General features: G+C 41.3%; 1 long non-coding RNA gene across 1 annotated transcript; it reads right to left on the bottom strand.

Moving 5' to 3' along the window:
- Positions 1 to 12,541: 12,541 nt before the first annotated feature.
- Positions 12,542 to 15,746, bottom strand: LOC128112187 (uncharacterized). The gene is made up of 3 exons (XR_008218902.1): positions 14,540 to 15,746; positions 14,048 to 14,120; positions 12,542 to 13,075 (listed from the first exon to the last, which is right to left on the bottom strand). It is a non-coding gene; the product is annotated as an uncharacterized LOC128112187 (long non-coding RNA).
- Between the last annotated feature and the right edge of the window lie 3,334 nt (positions 15,747 to 19,080).

Raw genomic sequence — 19,080 nt, 5'->3', positions numbered from 1 at the left:
ACTGTCCCTTCAAGCATGTCATCAGTCCAAGGAGAGTACTCCACCAGCTTTTAGTCTTCATAGCTGGTTTAGAAAACCAAGCCTACACATGCTTTCTTTCCTCAAATTCAAGGACAGTATTGGCACTTGCTCATTTAATATTATTATGATAATGATTATAATAAGAAATAATAAAATGTATAGGAAGATCGCAGACTTCAGGGGAAACAGTTATTCTATATGATGCTTTGAAGTAGATACATGTCATCATACATTTGCTAAAAGCCATGCAACACACAATACCAAGAATGAACTCTAATGTAAACTGTAGACATCCAGTGATGATGATGTGTCAATGTAGCTTCTTTATCTGTAATAAAAATAATATCCTGGGGTAGGATGTCAAGGGGAAGATTTAGCATGAGAGGGGAACATATGAGAGTTGTGTATTTTCTGCTCATTTGTTCTGTGCATCCAAAACTTCTCTAAAAATAGCCTATTAAAAACAGTACAAAAATCTAACTAAAATAAAAGTAGGAAAAGATATGTCTACAACCATGTGTTCCCTTTAAATGTACTTACAAGATACATTTCTCTTGCTGTATCTGACTGTCGGATATTTTATTTCTTGACCATAGTCAGACTACTTGCTATTTGGCTAGTGACCTGATAAGGATGCTAGTAGGCAGGGTTTTAATTGACTGCCTCCTCAAACGATCTAGCTGAATGAGTTTGTGGCTTCATGACACCTCTGAACCTCAGTTTCCACATTTCTAAAGAGAATTATTATAGCCCTTCCTTGTGTCATAAAGCTATTTTGAGGAGAAATGAGTAATGTGAAATGCTTTATTCACATCTTGTGCTGAATAAACGTTAATACAAGAGACAGCTGCTGATTCTGGGTACTCATAATCCATTCCCTCCAGGTTTGGCAATCAGATCTCTAGTTCTCTTTAGGGAAGTAATATCCTTGCCAGTCACTCACACCATATGGTTTAGTTGGCCCTGGCCCCATCCTAACTTCTTGTAGCACTCTGGACACAGTCCTGACCTGTCACACTTCCAAGGTCATAGCAACTTACTTCAGGATCTGCAAGGTGATCCAAGTTAGGCCAAAGAAAATCAGCAAGACTTTTGCTTAGACTTCCAAGACAGAAGTAGATACCCCTTTCTAGGGGACCTAGCAGCTAAGAATATGTAAAGAATAAAGCTACTGTTGCTCTCACAAAAGCAGAATTTATCTGTCATAGTTAGCTTTTTGTTGCGATGATAAACACCATGACCAAAAGCAACTTGGGGAGGAAAGGGTTTATTTCGCTCACACTTCCAGGTAACAGTCCTTTACCAAAGGAAATCAGGGCAGGAACTCAATCAAGGCAATAACCTGGAGACCATGTAGGAATGCTGTTGACTGACTTGCTCAGCCTGCTTTCTTATATCACCCAGGACTATCAGACCCAGGGTGGCACCACCCACAGTGAGCAGGGCCCTTCCATATCAATCATCAATCAAGAAAATGCACCACATGCTTGCCCACAGGCTAATCTTGTAGGGACATTTTCTCATTTGATGTTTCCTCACCAAAATGACTCTAGCTTATGTCAAGTTGACATAAAACTAGCCAGCACACAATCAAAGGGCAATGCTAGGCAAAAGGAGAAGAAGAGAGTCTGGGAAAGAGAAACTGGCCCTAATGGCATCATCTCAGTCCCTATGGCTGACTTTCAGTTACAGGAGCAAATAAGCCTTTATCTTTGAGGCAGTGTAGTTGAGATTCCTATTCAAAGAAGAGTTCTAATTGACTCGGTTATTATAATTGATAGAAATATCATTATAACTTCCATCAAAATAGAAGAACTGGACCAGTGAGATGGCTCAGTGGATAAAGGTGTTTGCTGCCATGCCTGATAACCTAAATTCAATTCCCCGTGACCCACATAGTGTGAGAACCAACACCCCCAAGTTGTTATCTGACCCCTACAGAGGTATTCTGGCATACAGATACCTGTGTACACTTCCTCCTTTGGATAAGCATGTATGTGTGTGCTTGTGTGTGAACACAGATACAATAAAAACATGTTTAAAAAAAACCCCACAATTAATCAAATTTAAGAAATTAACAGATATATATTTAATTATCCATAATACCAATCAGACAACTAGCTTTGCAGTCTCAGAGAAACAAAGATATAGTTAAACTACTTCGACCTAAGAAGACACAAATATGAAAATCTGCTACAGATAGCAAATGCCAAAAGGCTGAATTCAACCCAACTCTTACATACTAATAACAATTCTCCAGTGAAACAGGTATAATATGAAATAAATATATACATATATGCATACATACATACATACATACATACATACATACATACATAGCAAAGAATTGGCTCATAGGATTATAAAAGCTGAAAAAAAAATCCCATCATCTGCAAGCTGGGGAACCAAGAAACCCAAAATCTGAGTCTGAAGACTGAGTCTGAAGGCTGAGAACCAACTGAACTGATTATGTAAATTCCAGCACAAAAGAAGAGATAAGATGTTCCAGCTCAAGCAGCCAGGCAGAACAAGAAGGAGAATTGGGAGGTGAATTTTTCCTTCCTTTGCTCTTTGTTCTGTTTGAGCCCTCAACAGATTAGATGCTCACCCACACTCAAAAGACCATTCTACTGCACTCAGTCCATTGATTCACATGCTAATCTCATACATAAAGAGATACACCCACAAATAACATTTAATCTAGGTACCCTGTGGCCCAATTAAATTGACACAAAATTATCCTCCCCAGATATCCATGCTAACCATCTCTAGTCAACATTTTAAAGGAAGTTCTAACGTTATAATAAGATGAGAGAAAGAAACTATAAGCAAACACATTGGAAAAGAAGACATAAATCTCTCTTTATGCATAGAAGGCATGATTATCCATGTTAAAATACTAGAGATTTGCAACTGTGGTATTAGCATTAAAAGTGAGTTTAGTTAAGTATCAGTCTTATACTATATATACTTATATAAAAGACTCATCATTGGACTATGGGTATAGCACTTACCTAGTATGCATGAAGTCATGGGCTACCACCACCACACACATACACAAACACACACACACACACATACACACACACACACACACACAGAGAGAGAGAGAGAGAGAGAGAGAGAGAGAGAGAGAGAGAATTTCTAAATGTTAACAATGAATAATAAGAAATTGAAAAGAAAAACTAAGATTTATATTGGCATTAAAAATATGAAATGTAACACAGAAGACAGGTAACACTGAGAACTACAAAATATTGCTCAGAAATTTAAACAGAAACACATATCCAACCTTCCCATGTTTAAAGATTACATGTTGTTAAGATGCCATTTCTCTGCAATTTTATCTACAGGTTTACAGTTTCCCAATAAAAAAAAAACCAGCAGGCTACTTTACAGAAGTGACAAGCTGATTTGAAAATGTGAAAAAGATCTAAAATAGACAAAACTATTAAAGGAAATAAATGGACAAAGGCTGTGTGTGTGTGTGTGTGTGTGTGTGTGTGTGTGTGTGTGTGTCTGGTTTTTTCTTTTTTTGAGGGGGGGGAGCATCAATCAGCTCCCAAATCGTGACACAGTGACTTATTATTAAATTTGAATGCTCCACCCAGCTTAAGCTCTTTTCTTGCTAGCTCTTATAACTTACCCTGTTTCTCTTCATCTATGTGTTGCCTTGGGGCTTTTGACCTTTCTTATTTCTGTATATCGTATTTCAGTGCTTCTCTATGTCTGTCTCTCTGGTGTCTGCCTGGCTTCTTGCCCTGGGGGTGTCACTTCTTCTCTCCTCCTTCTTCTCTCTTCTTTCGAGCCTAGATTTCTCCTATTTATTCTCTCGGCCTGCCAGCCCCGCCTATCCTTTCTCTGCCTAGCTGTTGGCGTTCAGCTTTTTATTAAACCAATCAGGTGCCTTAGGCAGGCAAGGTGAAACAGATGCAACACATCTTTACATAATGTCCTTACATCATTAAACAATGCAGCATAAACAAAAGTAACACACTTCTACACAGTTAAAGTAATATTCCGCAGCATAAACAAATCTAACACATCTTTACCCAGTTAAAATAATATTTTAAAATGTGTGTGTCTAAATTGTGTGTTTGTATAAAGCATCTTCCTAGAAAGTAATTTCAAACAGTAGTTTTAGAGAATGAAGTACATATATTTATTAAAATAATATATTATTAAAGTAAACTTTGTACTAAAAACCTTTTGGTTTGGAATACTTTTAAAGTAAGTTAGAAGTTTTCATGAACTTGAGAAATGCCTGGGTGACTTTCCCTTTGGAGACTGTTCCTTGGAGCCTACAGCTCACCCCTACACGGTCCAGGAAGCCCCATTCCTGTCTCTCTCTTTGCCTCTCCAAATCCCACTCACTCACAGAGTCTCCCAACACAGTAAAGGCACCAAAAGCCCAGTTCCACATTCTTGGCAACTATTGCAACTTCCTCCCCTGATGCCACCAGCCGCCCAAGTCTTCACCTAAGTGCTCAGCTTCTGACCATACTTGGGCACAAATCCAGCCTGTGGCAGACATATCCCTCACCTACAATCTATAAAACCTCCCTACCTTAGCTTGGGTGCAACCTCTCTGGCCTCAATCTCTGAGACCAGTGAACCTGTCCAGGAGTTGCTTTGCTTTCAATATACCTGCTGTTATACTTTTTCAGTTTGGCTTGATCTGGCTTACTGCATCAGTGGAGAAAATTATTGGGGGTTTGGGGAGGGCAGAAACCCTATTTGAGCCTAAGTGAGAATGAAATGGAGTCAAGTGAAATTACTAGCAATATACATGATGGACTGGAAAAATACAATTTGTAATAAGTAAATTAATATAGTGGTAATTAGCAAATTTATGGATAAATACAAGGGAAATATCCTATTTTTTAATATCTTGCAAATATTTGATAGTTCTAATTGTGTTTTAATAGCATAAAGAATAACTAGCTTAACACCTTTTAATAGAGGCTCTTGCAATGAACACTTGCAAGTAAAGATATATGGGCAAAAAAAAAAAAGTAGAGGTTCCAGAAAACAGCTTGAGCTAAGAATCTGCTGATATAAATTGCAGTACTGGATCTGTTAATAACCAGGCAGCTAACTTTGAACAAGTGACTTCATCTCTCTATATTTTAGCATTGGTATTTTCAAAATGAGATTACTGGATGGCTGTCTTAAGGTTTGTTTGTTTGTTTCATTCTTTCTTCTCATAGGCATGTGTGTGCATGTATGTGCAGATTCACATTTGTGGGTGCAGCCGCCACTGAAGACCTGCGGCTGATGTGGATGAGCTTCCTCTGTCACGTTCCACTCTATTCTTTTTGAAGTAGGTTCGCGCGCCTCCTCCCGCACACAGCGCTTCACGTGGGCTGTAGGGATCCGAAGTCCAGTTCTCCTGCTTTCAGGACAACGGCTTCCACTGCTGAGCCATCCCACCGGCCCCATTTGCAACTATCTGCCACAGATTCTGTTTATCACTATGTCAGTATAACAAGACGTTAGCCGCCATTGATTCCATGTCTTCATGTCTCTAAAATCCAATGTACGTGTACTAGTTAGAGAACAATACCATTAGATTCTTGTGTCTGTATCCAGGGAACTGGTGTTCTGAAATGCTTTCGGTTTTCACCATCAGGGACCCGTAGAAAAAGAATTTAGCCAGGTGGTGGTGGTGCACGCCTTTAATCACAACACTCGGGAGGCAGAGCCAGGCAAATCTCTGTGAGTTCGAGGCCAGCCTGGTCTCCAAAGTGAATTCCAGGAAAGGCACAAAGCTACACAGAGAAACCCTGTCTCGAAAAAAAAAAAGAAAGAAAGAAAGAAAGAAAGAAAGAAAGAAAGAAAGAAAGAAAGAAAGAAAGAAAGAAAAGGAATTTAACAGTCTCTAGCATTAGTTATGGAGTCTCCTGGTTTTTTCGTCTGTCTCCTACATACAATTTTTGTTATCTCATATACATGGAACACCTGCATTGTTATCTCTGTTGATTTTCAGAGAACTTTAGGATAATGAAAGATATATAAGTAAAGTGAAAAATGGTCTATGATCTAAAAAGAAATAACTAGCTCAAATTCCAATTGCTCTTTCTCTAATAACAACTGCAATAACTCCTTTCCTTATTTTCACAAGCCTCATTCTGTACTTAATGGGAGAGCTACTTAGTTTAATCCCAAAAGAGTCCTGTGTAAGATGTCCCTTAGTGCATAATCCAAAATCTAGAACATAGGCCACATGAACCATCTTGCAGTCTTGGAAAACAGCTTTGCTTTGTAGAGCTTCTGTTATCCTCTTTACCCAAGGCAAGTCTCAGGTCTGCTCTGAAGAGCAAGCTCCCAGGTTCATGACCTTGGAAGGCTTTCTTTCTTTCTTTGTTATTCTAGAACATTTTGTTAGTGTAAACGACTTGCTAATCTTTACCACTTAGTCCACATGAAACCATTTGTTGTTGTTTTGGTTTTGGTTTTGGTTTTTTTGAGACAGGGTTACTTTGTGCAGCTGTTCCTGGAACTTTCTCGGTAGACCAGGCTGGCCTCCAACTCACAGAGATCTGCCTGCCTCTGCCTCCTGAGTGCTGGGATTAAAGGAGTACACCATCACTACCTAGCCAAATGAAGCCATTTTAAGGTATATACCTCATGTAGTTGTGGCGGGGGAGGTAAAAATCAATAAAATGCCACAAAATTACCTTAGCATACTGTGGTAGTTTGAATGCCATTGGTCCCCAGAACCTCACAAGGAGTGGCACTATTAGAAGGTGTGGCTTTGTTGGAGTGGGTCTGGCCTTGAGGGATGAAGTGTGTCACTATGGGGGCAAGCTTTGAGGTTTCCTATGCTCAGGATACTTCCCAGTGTCTCAGTGGACTTCGTGTTGTGTGAAAGAGAATAGGACTCTCAGCTACCTCTCCAGTACCACGTCTGCATGCATGGTGCCATGCTCCCTAGCATGGTTAAAATTTTTACTAAACCTTTGAAACTGTAAGTGAGCCACCCCAAGTAAATGTTTCCTTTATAGGAGTTGTCATGGTGCCAGGCGGTAAAGGTGCGTGGTAAAGGCGGTGGTGGCGCATGCCTTTAATCCCAGCACTCAGCCTGGGCTGGGCTACAGAGTGAGTTCTAGGAAAGGCTCCAAAGCTACACAGAGAAACCCTGTCTCAAAAAACCAAAAAAAAAAAAAAAAAAAAAAAAAAGTTGTCATGGTCATGGTGTCTCTTCACAGCAATATAAGCCCTAACTAAGAAACATGTCTTTTAAAAAGCTAAAACCACATAATCCTTGATGCTGTCTATCCTATATGTTGACCCAGAACCTGCAAATCCTTCAGAACCCATAGACTCATAATTTGAAAAAAATCTACCTCCTTTAGTCTTTCTATGATCACTGTTTTATCTTTTTTTAAGACAAGGCATCACATATCCCAGGCTGGCTTCAAATTTGCTATACAGTTGACCTTGAGCTGCAGCCTCCACCTGCAAATGCTGGGATTACAGGCATGCACCACCCTGCTCTCCTCTGTCTTAAGGACATGTCAAACTCTAATGACTGGCAAAACTGCCAGCTTGGTTTGCGAATCTTAAAGGCTGCCCTTGGGAACATGCGACCAGCTTGTTCCAGTTCATTTTAGTAGAGCCTCCCTATCAATATGCAACTCTGTTACTCTGAGTGTCACCCTTATCTGTTCTTTTAATAGCTCTTCCTCTCCTTGATCTTTCCAAAGAGAACGTTAGCCCACATTGTATTCTCGGAAGTTCTCCACTGAGCGCTTAGTCGTTGCTTTTCACATATATAATCCAGTTCCAATTTCACTACGGGCTAGAAATGCCTTCAGACTCCTGGAGAAGGCTGTGAGTTTGGTTGACCTCAGACCTACTCTGAATCTTTCCTTTTGTAGCAATCAAACCAGAAGTAGATGAGTGAGTTAGCAAGTCCAAATTCTCACCCCCCCCCCCCTCCTCTTTTGCTCTCTGCTGGAGCCTGCAGAATGCAGGCATTTTTAAACCGTGTGAAATGTCTCATCCTCTTCAGGGCCCCGGGGAGCAAGTGGAACTAGTGTACCACACTTAAGGGAGCTGAGCAGGAAGAGCAAAGATCCACAACTTACAGCAGATCCTCGATGCCATGGATGTAGAAGGATGTACACAGTGACAAATGGTAGAAATGTGGAAACTAAAACTGACATGAAGAGAAGAGAAAGTGGAAATCATTAACTCTGCCCTGGCAACTTGAGTAGGTTTTGGTGAGAATGAATAGTTGATGTGTTTGAGGTGCTGTTAGAGTCTGCACTCGTCACTACTGTACAAGAAATTGACAAAGGGATCCTGAAAAACAGAATTCATAAAACTGTTTCATTTAGAAAGATTACAGAGTTGGTATCTGTGAGTGCTACCGTACACTTAGGTAAAAACAACCAGCAGCCTGGCTGAACTTTTATTGGACACTTTGAAATATTTGGCTCAAAATGAACTCATGCACTGAGCCACAAAAAGCAAAGAGGCATAAAAAGCAGCAGAGAGAAAGGATTGGGAAGAGCAAGACATTTTCAGTTCAACTTTTTGATTTTATGGTCTAACACTGTAAAAGCAGCAAGTTATAAAACTATGTTGTACTGAACTGCTTACCACCATTGGGCTTGACATAATTCTACAACAAAGGCATAGTCTATCTGAATGAAAAATGAGGACCTGACTGCTCCTAAGTATGGTTGAGGAGAAGGTTTATTGTAGACACGAGGCAGAGCATAGCCAGAGACATCTGCAAGAGTCTAGACTGAACATGGCCTGCAGCAGACTGGGAGGAAAGGGAGGTGGCGAGATCGAGAGAGGAGAGAGGGCAAGCAGACCATGAGAGATTGAGGAGCAGAGCCAGCCAGGAGCCAAGAGAGTGCGTGGGAAACAAGAAAGCATGCCACCCAAATGGCTGACCTATATAGGAAAGAGAAGCTAGGGGAAGGGAAGCTGTAGGCTAGCCCTTGGGTTGGAGAGGTTTAGGGTGAGGGGCACGGTGAGAAGTGCTGGAAGCCACAGGTACTCAGTGAGACTCGTCCCGGGTTTCTTTGAGACCTCACACTACCCTTTTCTAAAGATGACTATCTAAGTTGTATGCTCAGGCTACAGAACCTCCAGAGCTAATGAACCAGTGTTAGTGGGTAAAACATTTTACTCTTGATATTCAATTTTCCTAGTCATTATGACTGACTTTCCAGCAAGCATCTCAGAGTTTCGACACTTGGCATGTCTGTCAAGGCTGAAAAAATTATATCTCAGAGCATGACACTTTAGCAAGTTGCAAACTTCAAATCAGGAGAAATTAAAGGCCTTAAATTAGCTGTCTTAGAGCCAAGGTTTCTCTAACCTCTTTCTTCTCCTCTGACAGAGAGGGGCATTTGTGAAATTCTCTTTCTACATGAAGACCTGCCCAAAAGCACAAGATTGCCTTCATTGTCCTTCCCTGAGATTCCACTAAGCAGAAAAGATTAAACTCATATCACAGCAAGGAAGAATGGGAATGTTACCACACCCACACAAACTTTGTCACAAGTTAAGTAAAGTCCTTCAGACCATTCAGTTCTGAGATCCCGGATGAGTGTTCTTCAATGGGCCCACTGAAATCTTCTGACAATCATTACTACCCGCCATGTGCAGATACTTCCTGCATATTATACCACTACCTTGACAAGTTTCATTCATTTCTCTGCCTGAGTTTCAGGTAGAGAGGGATGTACTTATTACCCTCTTCACCCCATTCCTTCATTCTCTTATCTACCTGCTTCATTTCAAATTCTGCCCTTCCCTTCTCTTTTCAGGAAGTAGCACTGATCTGGAAAGGATCTCTAATTTTCATGCACCAATGGAACCCTCTGATTCAAAGCTGAGTGGGGAGCAGAATATCACACCCAGAACGTGAGATATCTTAAATGAGACCAGCTCCAACTTCCTCAGCAAAGTCAGCAATAGTATGAGAATAGGGAGGTGAGCTCATCTCTAAAGACTTCAGTCAGGATATTCTAATGCTATACAGGACCTTGGATTGATTATCCCACTAATCAGCTATGTAAAGGAGTTTTTGCAGCACTTAGGGCTATTTTAATGGTCTGCATACATGTATACATACTAACAAGCTCTAGATTTTTAAAACTTTGGTTTCTAATCTGACTGTATGTTGAAACTTGAACTCAAATGCTAATATGATGCTGTAGCTGCCATTCTAAACTGCTTACAGGGCCAAGCAGTCCAGAGCCAACAGTGACATCCCTTTGTAGACTGTCCTTCTGTCCCAAACTGCTCTCCTCTGATGAGCCCACCTTCTAGTCAACAGGAAAGTGTAAGTTCACTATAACTAAGTTGTTGTTTCCTGCTCAAGTTTTCATTTAAAAATGTTCTGCCTTCCCAAATCCTTTAGGTATTGCTAGCAGTTCTGGGAACTTGTCCCAGGACTCTTCTTTCCTTGTCCTGGACAGTCTCTCTAATGTCTCAACACACATCTCTTGATCTCAGGAGTTGGATTTAACATCATTAAAACTATGCACTACTGTTTTACTTTTCTGTTTATCCTAGTAAATTATAAACTCCTTGAAGACAGAAACTGTGATGACTAAATGCATGTCTACACTGGGCTGGGCTCTCAGACAGCTAGTCCAATATTATTACCAGTATTCCTGTAAGGGTGGTTTGGGCTTAACATTTGAATCTATAGGTAATAAAGCTCAAAGTTGTGGGTATGGCTCATCTAGTCAGCTGAAGCTTGAAGAAGAGTACTGCCCTTCATCTGATTGGGAGAGAATCCTTTCTTTCAGACTGTCTCTAAACTGGGACATTTGGTGTTTCCAAACATCAGGTTTTCCAGGCATCAGCTCTTCACAATAGCAACAGGACAGAGAACCACTATGGGTTTTCCTGCATGCCAAGTCTTTGGACACAAACAAGATCCATCCCAGTGGCTGCCCCAGAACTCAATTTCATCCTGAAGCTGTCCTAGCTGAACAAGCCAATTTTTTAAAATGAGTGATTTGTCCATATGTCTATGCATCTTATCGGTTCTGTGTCTCTGCAGAACCCTGACACAAAATCATGCAATTCTAAGAACCTAGAATTTGGCACAATGTCTTATAACTGAAGTTTTTCTGTGTCCTGCCCAGTCCACAGCTGCTCAGACCCAAATAAACACACAGAGGCTTGTATTATTTACGAACTGTATGGCCATGGCTCAAGCCTTTTGCCAGCTAGCTCTTGTATCTTAAAATAGCCCATAACTATTAACCTATGTATCACCACATGTTCCATGGCTTTACCTGAATCCCATTACCTATTGCTCCTTGGGCAGCTTGCTGGCGTCTCCTCTCTCCTTCTTCCTGTCTCTCTCTCTCTTTGAATTTCCTGCCTGCCTCTAAGCTGCCTTGCCATATACATTCCCCCATCAATGTCTAACAAAAGCAGATACTTCTTCTTCAAGGTATAGTAAATAAGTTGGTATTTTTAAACAATATCCTTACAATCTCCTGTTATAAATTTGATTTTTTTTGTTTATTAAAACAGGAAGAAAGCTACAAAGTTTAGAAAAGTCAAGTTATGCATTGATGTGAGAAAAGTGAATTATTTGCTTTAAAAAAATGCAACTAGAAAATTACTTTTCTACAAGGAAGAGGAAGCCATGGAGCTAGGCTAGAACTAAGTGTTTTACATATTTTATTGATCCAAATTTAGAATTTGTTCCCACACCACCCTTTCATCAGTCTGGGTCTTCTTTTTGTGTTCACAGACCATGAAGCCTGTTCCTCCTCTATCTCCTGTCATCTTTCTCCCATTTCAGCTTGTCCTGTAGCAACTGCAAGCTAATGTTCTTAATATGTTCCTTTTGTGTTGCCCCAAAGGTATCAGTGACTATCTAGTGTCCACACCTTTACTTTGATGCCCGAGTTACTCACAGTTTGATCACCATCTATTTTTCAGTCTTGTCTTTCATCAATCTCTCAAGTCTTCCAGCCTTCCTACTATGTAGGTTAATATATAACTGACGCACACAGAACTAAATTTACCTAAGTTTCAGAACACCTCCCCTCTCCCTCTCATCGAGGTCAATTATCTCAAGCACTAAGGAAGGAAGATGGAGACCTGGATTCTAGCATTCTCCCATAGCACTGTGACTTGTGACAAGGGCAATTTTGTCGATTGATAGCCTTGAAACTCAATGTCCTTGTCTATTTGATAACGAAGAAAGACAAACTGGTTCCAGTTAAAGGAAAGGATATTCACTTTTTGGAGTGACTTTCATTATTAATACAACAAGCAGTTCTTGTGTTCTTCTTCTGAGCAGTAAACATCTGTTTCTCATTTCCACCATGCAAGTTCCAAGGATCCGATTCGGGTGGTCAGGCTGGACACCAGGCAGTTCTACTTGCTGGGCTATCTTGCCGGCCCTATAATAGCTCCTTAAACTTAAGCCTCTATATATGTGCCAAAAAAAAAAAAAAGTTCTCAGACTTTGAAAAGTGTAACCTGAGATATTTGCCAGAAAAATATATGATTCCCAAATCTCCATCCCTTTCCAACTCTGATTCAGTAATTAGTAACCTATGCTATCATAAGTAACTCCCTCCCTGACCCATGGTTCTGATTCAGGTGGTCCATCAACCACACTCAAATGAAAACAACTGCTCCATCTATATACAGCACATTTTTCATACTTATACAGACTCTCAATTTATTTTTTTAACTACATGTTTCAGTCTGAGGGATAGTAATACTTGCGTCGACCAAGATCCAAGACAGCAAATGAGTCACGAGAGGCGGGTGACTGTAAAACAGACAGCCCATACTATCAGAGATAGTGGGAGGGACAGGAGACAATGCTGAAGACACAAAGCACATGGGGCAAGGTGCTGTCTGATGTGTCAGCTACACGCACAAAAGGTACTGACCGAGACCTGTGAAAGTGACGACAAGCTGGTTCGTCACAAGCGGCTGCTGAGCCCAGTTCAGACACAGACAGAGGCAAACCCTTCGGGTTCTCACTCCGTTCATTCTTCGCTCCAGGGAAAGCCTGGGCAGGAAACACAAAGCCAACGTCCTAAGGAATGGGGTGAAACAGAAAGTGGAGTAACTTTGAGGGGCTACTCTCGGGCTCTCGCTATCTGTAGTCTTGGGGTACTCTGTTCTAATCTCTGAGGAAATACTGTAAAAGTATCAAGAATTGGCAAGCACGTTCATTCCTGACTTTGAAAGCAGGGAAAAGATGGAACCTTCTGAAACCTGCAGACTTGATCTTTAGTTCAGCCAGGATTTTAGCACATTGTACTAAAACCTTGGTGGCTTTTGTGATAAGAGCCTCAAGTTAACATAAGCACACCAAGGACAATATTGCCAGGCAGCTTGTTTGTTTGTTATGGACCAGGAGATACTTATAAAACTTGCTAGTGATGCCTTTAATACGCATTTCACAAACTAATGATAGTCTTGTGAATAAGAAGTCTTTCAAGTGATTCTCTGAGGTCAATTCCAAGTTAGTTGCCTCATTTTTGTCAGAAATAATTAGCAATTGTGGTCTCTGGGGCTTTTATCCGTTATTGGTAACTCACATTCACTTAACAAATATTTATTGTGCATTTTCCCAGTTATCAGGGACTGCTCTAGGTAGTGGGAATCCAACAGTGAATAAATTACAGTCTCTGCTCTCAAGGTACTTAGTAATGAGAGACAGATAAGAAGACAAAATGCAGTCAAGGAAAGACAAAATTAAAGTGAATGAATTGAACAGTGCTTCCCTCAAAGACAAGACAGAGAGCAGAGTGTGATGATAACTGAGCAGAGACTTAGCGGTATGAAGGAATTGGTTGTGTAATTATCCAAGGGAAAGAATATTTCAGGTAGTGGGACCCTGAGCATGCGGATCAGAAATAGAAATAGCTAAGAGACTGTCTATCATAGCAGAAGCTTAATTCCCCAAATACGTTCGTTGAGTACATCATTTTGTTTTTCATTACCGCAACAAAAATACTGGAGACTGTATTACTTCATAAAGAAACAACTTTCTTTAGCTTACAGTTCTAAGAAGTCAAGGGGCCACAGATGACGGTAATTTGCTTGATGTTGTTCTGAGTAATGCGTGCCATCACCTAACAAGAAACAAAAGGTGCACAGGAGTGTGTGTGTGTGTGTGTGTGTGTGTGTCTCAACGCACTCCCTTCTTACAAAAGAGCCAGCATTCAATCAAGGGGCCCCATTCTGAAAAACGTACCTATTCCTAATCACTACCCAAAGGCCCCATTTACAAATACTGGAGTTGGATTACATTTTTACCCTTTTGTTGGTTTGTTTAATACAGGGTCTCACTATCCTATCCCTGTCTGGCTTGGAACTTATTGTGTTGCTGGCTGGCCTTGAACTCACAAAGATCTTCCTGTCTTTGCCTCCCAAATGACAGCTGGGATTAAAGGTGTGGGCTAAAACACCCAGCTCATTTCACCTTTTTAATTCCTCCTACTGGAGATTACATTTCAACACACGAACCTGAAGGGACATATTCAACTCTTACCTGAATCTCAGTACGGCACCACTTCTTGGAACATATGGATTTGTTGTATTACATGGCAAAAGAACCTTGGCGATAAAATTGTTTCAAACCTCGAGATAAGAGATAATCGCAGATTATCCAGATTGACTCAATCTATTCACATGAAACCTTACAAACAGACTCTCTGACTGCAGCAAGAATTATTCAACGCAAAAGGAAACCAGAGATTATGAGAATGATACCATTGTTGCTGACTTGGAAACATAGGGACCCACCACTAAAGACTTAGGAGAACCCTCTAGGAGGTAAGGACAGCCTCTATGCAACAGCCAGGAAGGAAACAGGAACCTTACTTGTATAAATTTAAGACTGAATTTTGCTGACAACCAGAGAAAATACCTAAGCCAAGTTCAACTTCCAGCCCAGAACTGCCTGACAATAGATGCATGTTGTTTGAAGCTGCACAGTCAGGGGCAATCTGTGATCGTTTGTTATGACAGCAAAGTCATACAGATACTAGACTGAAATGAGGGAGGAGCATGGTAGAGACCAGGAAAGAGAAGTGAGGGGGGGGGAAGGGGCAGGGTGCAAGGACAAATGAGGAGGAAGCTACCACTGGGGCTTTGTGGACCACTATAAAGCTTCTGTCTTTTATTGGAGGGAAAGGTGGAGTCAATGGGTGCTGGGAGCAGAAACATGGTATACTTACACTTACATTATACAGAGACCGTTTTGAACGGCCCTGTGTAGAATCCAGTTAGACAGCTGTCACCACAGATCATGCAAACTCATAATGGAGAGTGTATTAAGTTGAAGCATAGTAAATCTGCGCTTAAGTGGGTCCAGAGTTGAAAACAAGATGATGAGTTAAGAGATACAATGATGGGCAGCTTATGGGGTGTTGGAAAAAGAGAGGACTCCCTGTTGGCACCAAGATCTTGGTGAGCCATGGGTAGAAGAGTTACACTGAGGTAAGAAAGAATGCCGGGGAGCAAGTCTAGTGCAAGCTGGGGGACAGAGACAGACACAGGTTCATCTTGGGACGGGTTGTGTATGAAATGCCTGTCAGACAGCCAGGAGGAGGAGGACATTCAGCTGCTAGCTATAGAGTCTGCATTTCAGAGGATTATCTGGAGCTGGAGCTGTTAACAGTGGAGTTCTCTCAAAGCCATGAGGTGAGCAGTTCAGAGAAAACTGGCTCCTCCCAGCTGACTCTTCAGGAACGCCTGCTATAGAGTATAAGGCTTTTTTTTTTTTTTTTTTTTTTGCCAACTTGGCACTACAAATGAGAGAGAGAGAGTAAGAGAGAGTATGAGAGAGAGAGAGGGCATTTTGCTATGTAGCCCTACGGTTGACTTCAGATTTAATAATCCTCATGCCTTCTAATTGTTGAGTTTACAGATACATGTTATCATGCCCAGCTTCAACAAAACAGTCTTATTGTTATTATATTTATTATTTCTTCCTGTGTGTGTATGTGTGCACACACGCACAGGCTATAATCCATATGTGGAGGTCAGAGGTTGGTTCTTTCCTTCACCATGTGGGTTCTAGGGACCAAATCCAGGTCATCAGACTGAACGGCATGCATTGGTCCAAAAGAAAACACATTTTAAGTTATTTAGATATTTATTGAATTAATTTCTTTAAAATAATAAAATTAAACAAAGCCTTACTCACTTATGGGTCTTGCAATTAAGATTACAATGTTGAACAAGCACACAAGGTCCCAAGCCACATTAAAAATCTAGTCAACTGTATTCCCCCAGCTGCTGCCACCCTGAGACCTTCTAACGCCTCAGTACACGGTTTTATGCAACATTTATGTTGACCATCTGATAAGAAATATTTTTATTCATTTCAGCTCCTCAGTGTTGCAGGAATCCAGTTTTTATGTGTGTACAATTACAAACAACAACCAAACGGACGAAACAACCCACGTGACCCTGAGTTCTACTGTTCCTTTCCTTGCACCCCGCCCCCCTGTATCACGGCTAGCTTATTACCTTCAGTGACATCTTTCTGGAAAAAAAAAAAAATCTGTGAGCACTTCAGAGTAGGCTAAAAACACCGACAGCAGATCTCTGTTATATATCCCCTCTCCATCGCCCGTGGAAGTAAAGTACACACACATACACGGCAGTGAGTAGAAACACTCCCACAACTTAAGAGAAAACACAGTCCTGCCACAATTAGCTCCTGAAGCACTCCTCTAAGCACACCATTAGAAAATATTTTTTGCTAACCACATCACAAACAATTATTAATGTGCTAACTTTAGTCCACGCTTTAAGCTCCTGCTGGATCAGGGGTGGGGTGGGAACATGCTCATTATGGGAACGGCTCATTGGCTCATCTGCTGACACAGCACCTTTGTGAAGCCTCCCCATAATCATTCTAATTAGGCCATCAAGTGTCAGGACTTGCTGTGTGAATTTCATTAATTCTAGACATCTCTGTGGTGGAACTGATGTTGCCTGCATTAAAGGAGTGACTCTCTGCCTGGGAAGCAATTTCCTTATGTTTATGACCTCTCCTGGCTACCTGCTGGTGCTGAGGAAGGCTTGCAAAGATGTCCTTACACATCTGTAAAACTTCCTTTCAGCTGGGAGCCCAATCCCATCTAGACACTTTGATATACCTATGCTACCATTATGGCCTTTACATCTTTATCTGGCCCTTAATTAATAATCCCACCTGTAAAATGTGAAGTGGAGTGTTGTAGAGGGAACCCGGGTTAAATTCCCAGTCCGTCGGTGTTCAATCACGCCAGGATTTAAAAAAAAAAAAAAAAAAAAAAAGCGTGTGTGTGTGTGTTGGGGGGAAATGGTGACCCCTCTCTCCTCTCTTTTTAAGCGGTCACATACAATGGCAAGAAGCACCGCCTCCTTCGTGCCATAGAGCCCAAGGTCAAGGGTGGAGCAAATACCACTACAGAGTGTTTGCATGTATCTGTGCTGCTATGGCAAAATCTCAGCGACTGAGTAATATTTAAAAAACAAAACACCAGAATTTACTTTTCTCACTCCTACATACAGAACAGCTTAAGATCAAGGCATTAGCAGGAAGAGCTGTCTGGTGAGGGCTCCTCTACCTTAGGAAGGCTGTGCCCTCACTCCGGAAGACAAAGAATAATGAAGACAAACTCCACTTAGTCATTGTACAGGGTGTCTGTGGTGATCTGAAGTTGCAGGGGGGAGGGCCACTCCTATGGTACAGTCTCCACAGGGCGGACTGACTGACAGGAGTTCCTGATTGCAGAAAGCAGATCCAGAGCCAAACTATCTTACCCGATCTTCAGTCCCATAATAGTCCTTTGTATCTGACCAAAATCCTTTCATCTACCCAGTGAAACTTTTTAGAATATATTAATGATGCCTAGCATCCATCAATCCAAAAGCTAAGAATGCCATCAGACAGCATCTGAGACTTAGAGTTGAGAGGTCTCACTTCGATGTAACTCACCTACTAATGTTTCCAGTAAAGTATTTGGAAAAATATATTCATTTATGACTTTCTGTTCTTTAACTATAAAAATTCATGGACTTGTTTCTACATGGAAACACATTATTTGGGACAATCTTGTCCTGTATTATAGAATAACACTGTTCTATTTCTATGAAGAGACATCATGACCAACACAACTCTTATAAAAGAAAGTATTTAAATAAGGGCTTGCCTACAGTTTTAGAGGAATTAATTAGTTCATGGTCATCATGGCAGGAAACAGACAGGCATGGCATTGGAGCAGTAGCTGAGAGCTTTACATCCTGATCCATAGGCAGCCGACAGAAAGAGAGAGACTGGACCTGACATGGGCTTTTGAAACCTCAGAGCCCACTCCCAGCTGGACACACCTTCTCCAGCAAAGTCACCTCTACTTCTTCAAGACCATATTTCTTAATCCTCCCAAACAGTTCCACTAACTGGTGACTACGCACTTAAATAGATGAGCCTATGGGGGCCACTCTCATTCCAGCCACCACAAGCTGGATCCATGTTTTCCATCAGCACTACTCTCATTTAGAAAGCAAGCCTTCTCAGTAGCCTAATCACCTATGAAGGGCCCTTATGCCTCAATAACTATCACTCTGGTAACCCTGAATTTTGGAGGGGACACATTGAAACCATACCAGCATGCTTCTACCTTGAAGAGACAATGACCCATTTATTAGTTCAACTTTGGTTCTTAACAGCTGCACTTGTCCTCAGTGCTATAGCAAATACTTGGTTATAGAGAAGAAGGTTATAGGCTTCTAAAATCAGACAACCAGTCTTCCTTCCCCTACTTCTAATGTGGTTGTTTCAATAACAAACGCCGCCCCACTCCACTCCCGCCTCATTCTCGGGCACTTGACCACTTGGCTCCCAGTGGAGGGCACAGTTTGAGGAGGCTTAGGAGGTGTGAACTTGCTGGAGGAAGTATGTTACCAGGCCACACTTGGAGATCTTAAGTCCTCACCCTCCTCTCAGTTTGCTCTCTCTGCCTCAGGTGTGGCTCAAGACATGAACCCTCACCTTTCTATAACTGCTGCCGTGCTAGACTCTTATCCCTCCGGAAC

The sequence above is a fragment of the Peromyscus californicus genome, unplaced genomic scaffold, assembly GCF_007827085.1.
Source record: "Peromyscus californicus insignis strain IS unplaced genomic scaffold, ASM782708v3 Scaffold_16__1_contigs__length_79575227, whole genome shotgun sequence".
Classification (NCBI taxonomy): Eukaryota; Metazoa; Chordata; class Mammalia; order Rodentia; family Cricetidae; genus Peromyscus; species Peromyscus californicus.
This window is presented reverse-complemented; position numbering and strand designations above follow the sequence as displayed.